This window comes from Leptinotarsa decemlineata, unplaced genomic scaffold, assembly GCF_025532065.1.
Source record: "Leptinotarsa decemlineata unplaced genomic scaffold, Ldec_3_MD MMD2_tig00026307_RagTag_RagTag, whole genome shotgun sequence".
Taxonomy (NCBI): Eukaryota; Metazoa; Arthropoda; class Insecta; order Coleoptera; family Chrysomelidae; genus Leptinotarsa; species Leptinotarsa decemlineata.
Genome location: NW_027412681.1, coordinates 18,579,216 through 18,594,844, shown reverse-complemented (window position 1 = coordinate 18,594,844; position 15,629 = coordinate 18,579,216). Strand labels below are relative to the sequence as shown.

At 35.5% G+C, this 15,629-nt stretch overlaps 1 protein-coding gene across 1 annotated transcript in view; it reads right to left on the bottom strand.

Moving 5' to 3' along the window:
* The window catches only part of LOC111510728 (membralin), a 422,685-nt gene that overhangs the window by 48,105 nt on the left and 358,951 nt on the right, over positions 1-15,629 (bottom strand). The window lies entirely within an intron of this gene.

Here is a 15,629-nt window from a genome sequence, read left to right as displayed (position 1 = left end):
ATACATGCAACAACTCGCCCACGTGAATCTGAACATTTCAATTTCTCCATAGCAATCTTATGTTTTTGTAAGTTGCCCAGATATGTGAGGTGCTCCCGTGGAATAAGAATCCCCGGATTAGACTATTCCTCAAAGGAGACGTTCGGCCTCGGACAATGGGATAGCCGCCATCCTTCAGAAGAGGATATTTAAATCGCCTACAATGGAATACATATTTTTCTACTTTCGGAACGAACGTGCAGGCATCGAAAATCTTTAGAACCTAACAGAAACGAATATTTCGTTGAAGAATAGCGAATATATGTAAAAGGATGGGATTTGCGGGAAAGCTCAGTCACCGGATCTGAATAAGGATCTGTATTCTTTGTAAACAGATTTGAAAGTATAGGTGTGGTGTTAGATGTCACTGAGATTTATCAACTGATATTTTATGTAAACGAAATGAATTTGAGGAAGAACCAATATTTTAGAAAAATTGAGTCTTTAAATACAAATTTCACAATAAATTATTTTATTGTCAAATGATAATAATTCAGTGCGTCCATGAAGTAACGAATAAATCAACTACTAGCTAAATAAACACTACCGGATATAAAAACAATACGTGGCTGGACGATAACTGATTACACCTATTAAAGATACACAAAGTTGTAAAGATTAATGAAAGCTATGTCCTGAAAGTAATCAATAATATACAAGTTGACCAATGAATGTTTTTTCGAATGGAATACCCCATATATTTTACGCGATTGAATTCCTTGGATAAAGCATTTCACTACATCCAATATCTCAAAATGGATCCGAAATAACACCATTTTCTTACTGAATATTCTCCATATAATATTTCATTGAATATAACTTTTCTTTAACGGGGGCAACCAAAATTCGTGATCAATATTCTCACTTTTTTTTTATTGGATCACCCTGTGAACAATACTATATTCAAAGAGTACACTCAATGTACTTTCAGATAATGTAGGGTTTGGCCACCGTCTGTCATAAATGTATGTATTTCCGAAGGAAATCATAAAAAAGTCGTTAAAAGAGTTTATATTTTTACCTGTTTCATCTAGCATCGAATTCCAAAAATTAGTTATTTCTCTCTAAGACTTCTCCATAATTCCTCTCGGAATTAGAATCATTCCTGATGAAAACTAAGGAGTCAAACCAATATTTTCTGAAGGCTCATTGACTGGACATTCCGGATGTAGTATTTGTGATGTTCTGTTTGGAATTTCTGGTGTAGTATTGAATATTTCTGGAGTTTTTTTTTTAACACCAAACCGTTATTTTGATAACGGTTTGGTGTTGGGAAAAAACTTCAGTGATATTCAGATGTAGTATTATTTACAGTGTATTCTATTTGAAAAAATTGAGAAAAAAGTGGGTTTTGGTTGTCTCTAAAAACATAATTGATTGAAATATTATAGAGAAGGAAAATGCACAACTCTTGAAAATATTCCAAATGATAATTTCGAGATATTGGTTGTTGAAAAAAAAATTTTCGACATAGGTCGAACCTTAAATCCTGAACTATTCGGTATAATTCCAACCAACCCTATATTTTTGAGTGGCGCCCATCCATAAATTTCACTAGTGTAAATATATAAAGTATTAAAAAAAAAGTTTAATTTGTCACACATTTATTGGTCACCCCGACTATTATTCATTATTTTTAGAGCACAATGAACGAAAAGTCATTTTCTGTGAAGGATAATTAGTTTTTCATGGACCTTTTTGGGTGATTCTACTTTGCAGAATCTGAAAAATATGAAAGTTGTAATGGAGAACTTTATACACGTGTAGAAAGGTCCCGATCAGTTACTGCAAAAATTCAAAGTATTTTTCACAAAAGAGCTAAGAAATTACATAATACATCATACATTTCAGAGGCGAAAACTTTGCCTTCGTCTTCAGAATTGGACAAAATTTTATTTTAGACGCAGTTTCCTCTCCGATGATTTTCTATTTATTCCTCGACCTCTATCACAATCACAACTGCAATTATGGAGACTGGCCACAGTATGGACAAGCGATGCCACATTCTGTACAAAGCCCTCTCCATTCATACAGGAAACAGGACCAATCATTCCAGAAGACGTAGAGAGTCCTACTGATATATTCATTCATTTGTTTACGAATTTTCTGATTGAAAAAATTGTTTTCCAAACAAACCTCGATGCCTTACAGAAGAGTGGTGGCAATTCTCGAGCTTTTCTTGCGACAACCTCATCGGAAATGAAGACATTCCTTGGATTGAATATTATCATGGGACTAAAATCCATGCCCAGCTATAGAGATCATTGGTCATCAAGAATTGAGCTGAGAGACCCTTACATAACCAATGCCATGGGGAGAGACCGTTTTGGATGGTTGCTTAGTAACTTACACATGAATGATAATGCAACTCAGCCAACAAAGCAGGACCCGAAGTTTGATAAACTTTACAAAGTTCGGCCGCTTATTGACACACTGTCAGAATCGTATTTGAAATCGTTTGCGCCTAATGAACATCAAGCCATTGATGAATCAATGATCCGCTACAAAGGAAGAAGCAGCTTACGCCAGTATATGCCTAATAAACCTATAAAAAGGGGCTACAAAGTTTGGGTACGTAGTGATGAGACAGGTTATGTCTCACAGTTTCAAATATATACTGGCAAAGTTGGTGATCTTACTGAAAAGGCGCTAGGAGAACGAGTCATCAAAGATCTTTCTAGAGAGTTAGTTGGTAAAAATCACAAAGTTTACTTTGATAACTTCTTCAATTCTGTACACCTTCAAAAACACCTACTTTCTAACCAAATATATGCATGTGGAACTGCTCGAAAAAACCGTAAGCAGATGCCAACTGACTTACGCGATGACAAGCTGCTGAGACGTGGTGATTCAGACTACAGGGTGTCCAAAGACGGACTAATGGCCCTCAAGTGGATGGACAAAAAAGCAGTACTATTCATTTCTAATTTTCATGACCCCACAGAGTTGAAGAGTGTTTCCAGAAGAAGAAAAGATGGCTCTAGAGAGGAAGTCACATGTCCAGTACTTGTCAATGACTATAATCGTCACATGGGCTATGTCGATAAGTTTGGCATGTTAAAATCTCTTTACGAAATAGATCGCAAATCAAGGAAATGGTGGCACCGAATATTCTGGTACTTTGTAGATGCTACAGTGGTGAACTCATATATAATATTCAATACGCGATTACCGAGTAAAATGACCTTGAAAGAGTTTCGACTTTCTGTGGTTTCTGGCCTAATAGGTGCTATTTCTGAGGAATCAAAGCGTGGTAGGAAACGTAATGAAAATATTCCAAACAAATTCAAAACCATCGTGCCACTAGAACTGAAATTTGATAAGAACTTGCATATGCCCATTCATACAAGTTCACGAAGATGTGCACATTGCAGCACTATGAAAGAACCACACCGTACCGTTTGGATGTGTTCTACGTGCAATGTGGGATTATGCCTGAGGGACTTCAAAAATTGTTTTTATGATTTTCATCGGAACTAAATAATGCCTAGTGGTCACTTGAAATAACCATATCATATTTTTTTTCTTTTGTCACGATCCCACGTTTTTTGGTTTACTTCGTGAATAAACATATCAATCAATACATTTTTCCATGAAAGTTTGTTTTTTTTCACGAAAAATTAATTCCGTCCTCAAAGGGTTAATGAGATAAAGGCATTTTACAAAAATAATTTCAATATGGTTACAATAGCAAAGAGTTCAAAAATGAATCGAAAAAAATATTCGAACAAAATACGGTATAGTTAGGGGAGATATAACGTCAATAGAATTTGTTGAATACAATATTAACAATGTACAGCGTATTTCCCATCAGTTTATTGACGTAGTTGTAATAGTAAAGGTAACCATTCCTAGATAACCATTAAATTATTCGAAGAGATGATATTTCTTGCATCATTAATTTTCCGAAGTTCAAGTTTATTTCATCATAATATGGTAGAATTAGAGTTTCCTTTATTGTTCTATTGTTTTTAGCTATTCTATTATTTTTAGCTCTTCCATTTTGGAAGTCCTGAAATTTTTATTTGTAACACTAGATGTGAAACCGCTTGGAGAAACCTCAAAATATATACCTTTTCATTTTGGACAGGATTTTTCTCCTCTTGATGAAATCTATCAGAGAACTGTATCCATTACCACCATAATTACCGATCATTCGAATTCTTCCATAACAAAGTTTCTCCACTGTAATAACATCTTTCAAACATATAATGTGGTCTCTAAAATCTTTCCCGATAAACTCATATCCGTATACTTGACAGACATTTCTATGTAAGAATAACGCATATCAAATAACTTTCGTTCTTCTGGTTCATGCTCTTTTGTTGCCGATACAAAACAAAAGCGTCACGAAAAGATCACATATAATAAGGTTACTCAGGCCCTCAAAAGAAAGAATTACTTACAGGTCTCATATTAAGTCTTTTGTGAGGTGTTTGTTACTTGATGTTTCTTTTGAATTACTCGAACCAAGAAATGTTCACCTTTGTTGTGAATTATTTGATCAAAGAAATATTGACAGAGTGCTTGTTAGAAAGTTGTATAGCTAGATGTACCGTTTTCTACTGAAAATTATAAGGTAGAGCCTTCTTCATTATCTATTTGATGAGTTTTCATGATCACGATTGACCTTGCACAACTCGTGGTAAATACAAGTACTCAGAATTATAAATAAATAATGCATAAAATGTTTTTAAGCCATAGAAGAAAGTATTTTCAACCATTTCTCTCCTTCTCATTACATTCTGGAACTACGAGAAAAATCAGTTTCTATTGAAAAACATATGGAAATTGCAACGGAGAACTTTGGATAGGTGTAGGAATGACAAACTCATACTTTTAATTCACACAGTAACTTGTAGATAGTTTTCCATTACAATTTTCATATTTTTCAGATTGTGGAAGGCGGAAATGCCCAAAGATGATCGATAGTAGTTTAGTTATGGATGTGTATAGTGAAATATGAGTTGCGATTTTGTGAACCGTTTATGTCAAAACTTCACAATGATGTGGTATCAGTAGAAAATAAAAATGTTGCATTCAGAATGAAAAATGAAATTGATTTCCGAAACTTCAATATTTTCTCTTCAAATAAACTTTTCAAATATTGCGTGTTAGGAATCACACGTTAAAAGGTAAGACCTCGTTAATCCTCAGCTCGCACAAGTTTCTCAACTTCTGTGAGTTGTCGTTCGTATGGGGGTAACAGCTGAAAAACGGAAAAACAGATTTTAAACAGAAACAGATTGTCTTTTAGCATACTTTAAACTTTTTAAAGTTTCTTATGAATTTCAACTTCATTAGGTTTGAAGTAGAATTTGGAATTTCATTAATATATTTAAGTAACCCAATTGAGCTCATAGAAAAAACAAGAAGGAATTATTAATGAAAAATTTCGATGAGTGTCCAATCAATACCTTGGCTTTCACTAGAACTTATCATCAATCAAACTAAATTTACAAACAATGTTATCCTTATTCATATCATAGATACCTCTTCTGGGTACCTGCGTCTCAAGTGTATTAAATTAATTTCACAATGTTGCCTTATCTACTAATCTGAAATTAATTTTACAATGTGTCCTTATGTAATAGTAAAGTACACACATCGGAAAAGTCTAGGGATATTTTTAAAAATGGCAATAATTTTTTTTAGATCGCTTCAGGGAAAAAAATTGACGGGTGATTATTAAACGAATGTAACTTACAACAAAATTTATTAAATGGTCAAAAATACTGAGTGCGCATATAAGCAAAACTAAAAAAAAATATGGCTCTTCTTTGGCACCCCGAAAAAAAATCATAATACAAAAAAAATTGGAATCAGTACAAAGTATGGCCTCCACGCTGGTTTATTACGGCCCTACATCTATCGTGCATCGACAAAATGAAATTGTCAATGTCTTGTTGAGGTACATTTGCCCATTCAGCGATTAAAATCTCTCTCAATTGAAACGTTGTGTGAATGTTCCCCATATGCGAAGTAATTCTTCGTCGAAGCATGTCCCACACATGCTCGATGGGATTCAGGTCCGGTGATTGTGCTGGCCATGGCAATACATCAACTCCTTCGTTGGTGAGTCAGTCAGTCACTAGACGCGCGACATGTGGACGAGCATTATCGTGCATTAGGTGAAAGTTTTCACCAACAGCATCAGCAAATGGACGGACGATAGGTAGAAGAATGATGTCGAGGTACTGTCGAGCTGTGAGGGAGCGATTTGGAAAAACGAGATCGGTTCTGCCGCCGATCATGATTCCGCCCCATAGCATTACTGTACCACCTCTGTATGTGTGGACTTCCTGGACGTGTCTCAAACGTTCATTATTTCCAGGTCGTTTCCACAGTCTTACTCGACGAGAATCTGGATGAAATCCAAATCTGGATTCGTCTGTAAACAAAACTGTGGTCCAATCATTTGCATCCCAGTTTTGATGTTCTTGACACCACTCTAATCTTCTACCGCGATTGCCTCTTGGCAAAGGTGGACATCTAAGTGGCCTTCTGTTGTGGAGATCTGCTTCATGCAGTCGATTTCAGACAGTATCACGACCAATGGTTACCTGGTGCGTCTGCTGCAACACGTTAACCAACTCAGGTGCTGTGATTGTCGGTTGTCTTCTTGCGGTTAAGACCAAAAATCGGTCTTGAACTGCAGTTGTAGCGCGTCCTCGCCCTGGATGTTGTTCGGCTGGACTGCCAGTTTCACGGAAACGCCGCCACAATCGACTGATAACACTTTGGGAGACCCCCAAACGAAGAGCTACATCATTTTGTCGTATGCCACCTTGAAGAAGCCCTACAGCTCTATTCATCTCAGCCAATGGTAAGTGATGGCGTTCCATGTTAAAGCACAATATTTCCAGTTTAATTGTTGAGCAAGAACTGCAAAGAATATACAAACTCGACACTTTCAGATTATTCAGTTTAGCCGAAAACCTACGGTTTGTAAAAAACTTGATAAAAGATTAGTTACCGTTTTTGCAGGCTTTGTTCAACCCGTAGAAATCTACAGGGTGGTCGAGTGTACCAATTTAATCGAAATTAAACGACCTCATGCATTTATTTTTATGATATTTAGTAAGTTATAAAAATATCCCTAGACTTTTCCGATGTGTGTAAATCTGATATTTGAAATATTATTTCAACAAGCTTTTCAGTATACTATTACATCATCGTAATTCATAATATTATTATGTTCACTTATTTCTACACTCTCATAGTCATCTAGATGCCTGTTGTTGTTAACTTGTCTCACTAATCTTGAAGAACTAAAGTCTATGGAATGATTTTGTTGCAAAATATGATGGGCGACTGATAATATTTCTGGTCTTCCATATTTTAAGTGTACTAAGTGTTCCTTATCTTATTTTAATAGATATTTTGCTCTGTCCATAATATTTTGCATCGCAGTCCTTACATTTAATTTCGTAAGTTCCAGACTTTTCCGAATTCTCGACTTTGTCCTTGGGATTTCATAAAGGCTCTGTAGTGTATGACTTGTTTTAATAACCATATTCATTCCTAGTTCCTTGAAAATCTTCTCAAGTTCTTCGTGTATCGGTGGTATGGAACTGAAATGTATTTATCTTGGTTTTCGTCGTTTCGTTAATTTTTAACCTAAACTTTTTCTTTCCTATAATATTGTAGATGATATTTGATGATGAAATATTCGAAACTTTCTATTTCTTTTCACCACTTTTATGGAAAAAGTGGTAAAAAATATAAAAAATTTCAATTCTCATTTTTCTTGATAATTTGCTATCACGTAGTAACGGCTACATCCATCAATTTATTAATAAAACATTTGATTGAAAAAATTTGCTACGACACTCTCATTACTTATTTCCCCTTCAGCTTTCAATAATGCAAGAATGACAAAAAAACATTCCTCCGTTCCAGTTTCGAAAAACGAAAAAAAAGTTTGGTCAACTTTACTTTTTGACGCCTGTCCGAGCAATATCTTGTCCAATTGCATGGCAATAGTTGTCAGGTTATGGAGACACCACATGGACACAAATGAAACTAACTGGTTGTTTTTTTTTAATTCGTACATTTTCTGCCTGCATTCCAAAGGACAATCAGTAAATTCAAAGATCAGTTTTGCAATCTTGGACATGTGAACACGATTGAAACTAGTAGCTGCCAAGCCAATTAGTGATAACAACAAATTGGATACCATGCTTGAATTTGAGGAATACTTTGAGTTAAAAAGCAGCTCTAATGTTCGATATTAGTCATGTTTTATCCGATTTTCAAGGGCATAAGCAATGTTCCAAAATGAAGCCATATCAATTTTGACAAACATCCTTATCTAGCAAACCCACAAGTCTCAGCGATTATGACATGATTTCAGCAAGATAAAGAGATGACAAATTACCAAATTCAGTATCTCAGTAATATCTCAACCGCTACAATTTAAATTCTGGAATGACCATTTCCATATTTTGTATGCTTCAGTTATTATTGCAAGTACTATAAATTTCATTCTACCACGGCCTACCAGCTCGAATTTTGTTCTCTCTAATCTCAACTACGGCCGAGAAAGCCGTAGATTCCATCCCAATCGACGGAATCTTCAGAATAGAGTATTCATCGAAATGTTTGCCAAAATTGTTGATACTGTCAATATTTGAATGTGATTATTCTATTGATGCCAGTTGTACACAAAAAAAGACACTGTATAATGGTTTCAGTTTGATTTCACGTATTGAGCACAAGAGTTTTATCGTTTTTTCTTTCCTATTAATTCTTTGATTGAACCGACACAATTCCCAAACACTGGACACGTACCAGCACGAATTCCTGATTCGCTATTGAGCCAATATAAATCAGCCACGTGCCGATCATCCAATATGTCTTCATCATGTAAACAATTTTCAACAGGATTCTGGCGTGAACCGCATGCTATGGTCGATATCTACTGGATTTATTGGAAAATAGATTATGGTTGATTTTTATGCATAGAAAATATCGACAGAGACTTTATCTCAGAAATATAACTGTTTTCGGAAATTTTGCCGAAGCGCAATTGTTATGAAATTATATGATGATCCATTCCAACAGAAGTTGTTGTTAATCACGGGGTAACAACTAGACAAATTCAAAAAAGCGGCAAATAGAGTTAGTTCACTGAATATATGAGGCGAATCCAATTAGAATCTTTGCATGGGGATCTCATAAACAGTAAGAGTGAAAACATAACCAGCTACCGAGTCAAACTACGTGTTCCAAAGTCATAAGATGCAAGTGACGATTTTACGTGTACAGTGAATCTGCGAGCTATAAGAGGAGGGAAGTTTTTAATCAGTAAAATATTTTCTGACAGTAAATATATAGGTGGATAGATACATAGATATAGGTACAGATAGTGAGGAAATAAGGGTAGGTGTTGCTGCATTCAGTTTGCGTCACTCAGCCTCTCTGACCAATACCCATCTTCACCTCCAAGTTGGTGAGCTGCGAAAATCCAAGCAACCTCACTGGAAATAAAGTAACCATCTCCAGCGGGAAGTAGGGTCAGGGCCGACGAAGAAGGTAGACGATGACGTCTTACGCGAAACGAGCGGCCAAATGAGATCAGACTCATAACAGTAGTGAATGTAACTGGTCTAGGAAAGGCACTCTATGAAACCATTCAATCATTTATTCCAATCAGATTTGGAGAAATATATTATAAAGACTCTTACCCAACAGAAACAAAACTTCACTGTAGCAGTTTATAACAATTTTGCTGAATGGCAGCTTATTCTAGAGACAATAAGAAGTAGAGGAATGAAAGAGAATTTGATAACTAACATATCTTTGTATCTGTTAGTACAACGTTATGGAACCTCCTCTATGAGAAGCATTTCGATGCAAATTGTGCCAATATGTCCATTTCAACCATCAACGAACTTTTCGAAGCAAAAAGCGGAATTGTCTGCCCTGACATTGTTATATCCGATTCGAAGACATTTAATCTTTTTAGAGGTATCAAAAGAACACCTAATGAAGCTCTTTTTGGGTGTGAAGTGAAAGTTAATAAATTGCCTCTCGATAATACAATATATAGTGATTTTCATTAAGATTAACAATGGACTCCGGGGCACTGTGTCCCCTTATAGCCGATCTCGCCATAAGCAAATCTGATTTGGAGTTCTTTCGTATGAACCAAGATACATTAACGGATTGGACAGCTTTTTTAAAAAGTTGAACGTGAAAGAAGAAAGAACTGCTAATTCACTTCAACCTCAAAGACAAGAAGATGGAAAATGACAATTTGGAAATATATATTATAAAATAAGCTGTGGAAACTGTGGCAAATAATATATCGGTCAGACTACGACAGATTTTCGAACTCAGAGACGACAAAATCCTGATGTCGCTCAACACAACAATTATTGTATGAAAATATCGGTATGCTTTCTAAAGTCTGGAAGTAGCAAAGTGGGGTATGAGAAGTATAGACAAAGACAAAAGTCCAAATAAAATATGAAACAACCGGTATATATTCATATGGAGATTTTTAGAGTAGAGTAATTTATTTGACCCACTTTATATACAAAATTACATTCATGGTACTATGTCAGACACTTAAAATGGGAAACAACGTCTCTAGATTAAAGTAATGATTGTGAGAGTGTTTCGGAAACATCTCAATATTCTTGTAAATCTCCAACAACACAACAACAACATATATATATATATATATATATATATATATATATATATATATATATATATATATATATATATATATATATAAATTGGATAATGTTAGCGACTGGAGAAATGTATGGTAAAATGGATTAACAGGGTCTCTCAGTCAAAAAAAAAAAAAAAAAAAAAAATCGTATACATGTTAACTTTTATGTCAATTCTATCTTCAATTTATTGTTTTTCACTCATTTTTACTGCCCTGAAGAAGCTTCCCATTAGAAGCGAAAGCTTGGCAAAGTAAAGCAGAGTTTGATTTTTGATTTTTTGACTGAGAGACCCTGTTAATCCATTTTAATATATATATGCTGAACTGGTTTTTCCGGGTATTTGATCCGTGTATGTGATATTATCTCTAATTTCACCGACGTTTCGACAAAATCTCATTTGTCATTATCAAGGTGTGCTGTTACGTGTTCAGAAGTTTGTTGACCTTGCTCAACTCACTTCTTACTATACTGGTAAAATGGTATTCGTTACGTGTTCAGAGAGAGAGTAGTCCATAAACTCTTTACTACCTACTACTTACATATTGTTGAGTTTTACCTGAGTTCTTCTTCTTCTTAGTTGACCTCATCTCCCCGTTGAGATATTGAATATGAAATCTAAGTTTTTCACGGATAGGAATATGCTGAACTGGTTTTTTCGGGTATTTGATCCGTGTGTGTGATATTATCTCTAATTTCACCGACGTTTCGACAAAATCTCATTTGTCATTATCAAGGTGTGCTGTTACGTGTTCAGAAGTTTGTTGACCTTGCTCAACTCACTTCTTACTATACTGGTAAAATGGTATTCGATCCGTGTATGTGATATTATCTCTAATTTTACCGACGTTTCGACAAAATCTCATTTGTCATTATCAAGGTGTGCTGTTACGTGTTCAGAAGTTTGTTGACCTTGCTCAACTCACTTCTTACTATACTGGTAAAATGGTATTCGTTACGTGTTCAGAGATAGAGTAGTCCATAAACTCTCTACTACCTACTACTTACATGTTGTTGAGTTTTACCTGAGTTCTTTTTCTTCTTAGTTGACCTCATCTCCCCGTTGGGGTATCGAATATGAAATCTAAGTTTTTCACGGATAGGAATATGCTGAACTGGTTTTTTCGGGTATTTGATCCGTGTATGTGATATTATATCTTCACGTCGGTGAAATTAGAGATAATATTACATACCCGGAAAAACCAGTTCAGCATATTCCTATCCGTGAAAAACTTAGATTTCATATTCGATACCTCAACGGGGAGAAGAGGTCAACTAAGAAGAAGAACTCAGGTAAAACTCAACACTACCTGTGTTTGCCAAAACAGATAGTGGCAGCAACGAAGGTGAATGGGAGGAACATCCATCCCTATAAATTGAGACACAGTGTTGCCTATATCCTACGTTTGCCATGCTTCTCATGGCTTTTTTCTGACATCTGAAAATTGTGATCGAGTTTGTGGAATGCCCCCAAATCAAGACTACATATGAAATAACTGCGTGGAATAGTGAATGATATGCTATATTCAGTGTCATCAAACCTACAGCACTTCTCGACTGTCTAAGAACAAATACAACACTAGACAGCTTACGACTAGTTACTTCATTATGGCTGGAGCAACTAAGTCTAGCATCAATATGAATACCTAGAAACTTAACACTGTCTCCTAGAGCAACACTGGTGTTTGAGGATATCACAATATTCTGGGTTTTTTTTATCGTTCAGTTTCAGTGTATTTACTGTGAATCAAGTGTTTGATAAGTTTTCATTTCTGTCCATCATTTGAGGTAAACTAGTATGTGATTTGTCTGAGCATATGAGGGTTGTGTAATCGGTAAACAAAACACATTCTGTTGGTTAAATAAAGCTACATAAGTCATTCATATAAATGATGAATAGTAACGGGCCGAGAACAGAACCCCAAGGAACGCCATGACAAATTGTCTTTAAATCTGACTTGATATTGTTGACGTTGACGCACTGATACCTATTCTGAATATAAGACCCGACGAGATCAAGAGCAGTGCCTCTTATGCCATAATAACTCAATTTTTGAATGAGGATAGATTGGGAAACACAGTCGAAAGCCTTCGTCAAGTCACATAGGGTTAGAGAAGTATGTTTACTTTGATCAAGACCCTCGACTATGTTCGTCACGATTTGATAAGCAGCTTGAGTAGTGGATCTATTTTTACGAAAACCGTATTAGAATTTGCTGAAATAGAAGTGACTCTCGAAATAAGAATACAACCGATTTTTTAAGATAATCTCTATTATCTTTCCGATAATTGAAATAATGCTAATAGGGCGGAGGTTATAGGTGGTGTTGTGCAGCCCTTTTTGAACAAGGGTATGACCCTGGATATTTCAAAAATATCAGGAAATATTCTAGTTGAAGTAAGAATCTAGTAAGCATTTGAGATAAAATCTATATTGAAATCTCCAAGTAGGAAAATTTTCCTGTTTAGCTCAGTGACTCGATACAGTAAATTATCAGATTCTGTGCTGAACTCTTGAAGTGTCGACATCTCAAGAATAAGAGACCAGGCGCAAGAAAAATTTCGGGTGTGCATTGTGCTTATTCTTATTCTATATTTTCTTTCAACTTGCATATCATCCATAGTATTCATAGTTTGATTTCGGGAGTATGGATTCGGATACGGGGGGAGATGAACCTCCCCCTATAAAAAAGCGAACATAGGAGATGGAAGTTGTGACGATGGGAATAGCAACGACAAAGAGGTAGAAAATATCTTCAACTCACAAACTTTTGCAGAAAATATCAATGAATTTAATATTTACGAACTTCGAAACCGTGAATTACAATCCTTATCTGAACACAATCTAACCACTAACATGACAAAAACACCCGACACGCAGGGACAAAAAAAAGGAGATACGTTTTTATAAAGAAGGGCCATTGGGACCGTTTCTTGTTATAATCGAGGCTACACAAGAATCGGGAAATAATACTGGACGATTTAATCAGTGGAAAATAGCGAAGGAGATTTTCTATTTAACATTAAATAATATCATTCGAATTAAAAATAAAGGTATCAATAGACGTGGCGTAGAATTCAATAGGAGAATCGATGCAAATAATTTTGTTATTAATGAAACTATCAAAAACAGGGGATACAAAATGTATATACCATATAATTATGTAACTTGCAATGGCATTGTCAGAGAAATTAGTACTAACTTTTTAGATGAAGGGATTAAACATATGTTAAAAGTCAATTTACAGATTTTGAGGTGAGGAGGGTGGTAGAAGACGGAAAAACACAGTATAAACCTACAACTACAGTACTTGTCACATTTGAGGGGGTTACATTACCAGGAAAGGTTGAATTATGTTACATGACACACTCTGTCACACCTTATATACCTCAAATAACACAATGTTATGTGTGGCTATTATATGGTCACACAAGTAAGCAGTGTAAAGGTAAACGTAAGTGTTTTAGTTGTTCAAAGGAACATGATACGGAAGAGCCGTATGAAAATTGCGTAGAAATTGAATGCTATCATTGTAAGGGTAATCACAAATCAAACAATAGGAATTGTAAAGAATACGAACGTCAAGAAACTATTAGAGAAAAAATGAAATCCACTCCGATCACTGTACTTTTGGCAGAAACAGGAGAGATGAGTTTAGAATTCAGGCGTGAATAGCTTGCCACTAGATTCGTTAAAAACAGAATTGATCACCATCCTCCCGTTATACATTTGTTAAAGATATAACATAATCTTTGTAAAAGCAAACAAGGATACTGGAGGAACAGAGAATTGCCTTATATGGTGAAAGCGCTAGACAAAATCACACCATACACAAAGGATTTATACAAGAACAATATCATTCCAGCCTTTAGTTTCCACTTTGATACATACATACTGTGGTATTCTGAAATATTGTGAGAATACCAATAACGGAAGTCAGAAATAAATGCACGTCTATGAACGTTATGAGATTGTATAACGCTGACTCAGTTCCTTTGTTGGGGATGATTCAAGATTCATTCGTGATAGAATAGCAAGCGAGAGTGGACGTGGGAAATAAATGAGAGTGTTTGATTTCATAGAGTGATTACCAGAAGATAGTTAAGAGAACAGGAGGGATTGAACACATACATGATGTACAATCGGTAGAGTTGAAACTGCAAAAACACGACTCCTCAAGTCGCATCAATGTCAGACACTTCGTAACGAACAATCTTGACCATACTTTTGTATATACGGATGCGTCCAAAATGAAAGATAATGTAGGGATAGGAATTCATACACCGCAAAAGAATATCGTTTGCCGCACGACTCAAAAGCCTTACATCAATATGTGATGCAGAACTCATTGTAATTCATCAAGGGATGATGATGTGCTTAGAAAATAATTTCAACAATAATGTTATACTCTCAGACTCCAAAAGCGCATTGGAAAAAATTTTTACAAGTAATATTACAGCTCGCAGTGATAACATAAGTCTGACAATAAAACAAATGGCATACTTAGCGTCATCAAATGAGGTTACATTTAAATTCATTTGGATCCCCGGTCACTCTAAGAAAGAGGGTAATGAAAAAGCAGACATACTAGCCAAAGTTGGTACATCTCTTAACGTTCCACTGAATATCAAGTTGAATAAACACAGTCTGTTGCCCATTCTCAAACAACGAATAAAAGATGCTTTCCATCAGGTCTGGAAGCGGGACGTACAATTCAAAGGTGAATCGTATTAACAAATCCATTCAGAGTACCCTAAAACCACCTGGCATTTCGAGTACCCTTATATGGATAGGCGACATATTACCACGATAATACGGATGAAAACGGGACATTGTGTACACAAAGAAAATGTATTTAGATTCAAGATTGTTGATCAACCTAACTGCGAATGTGGTGAAGTGGA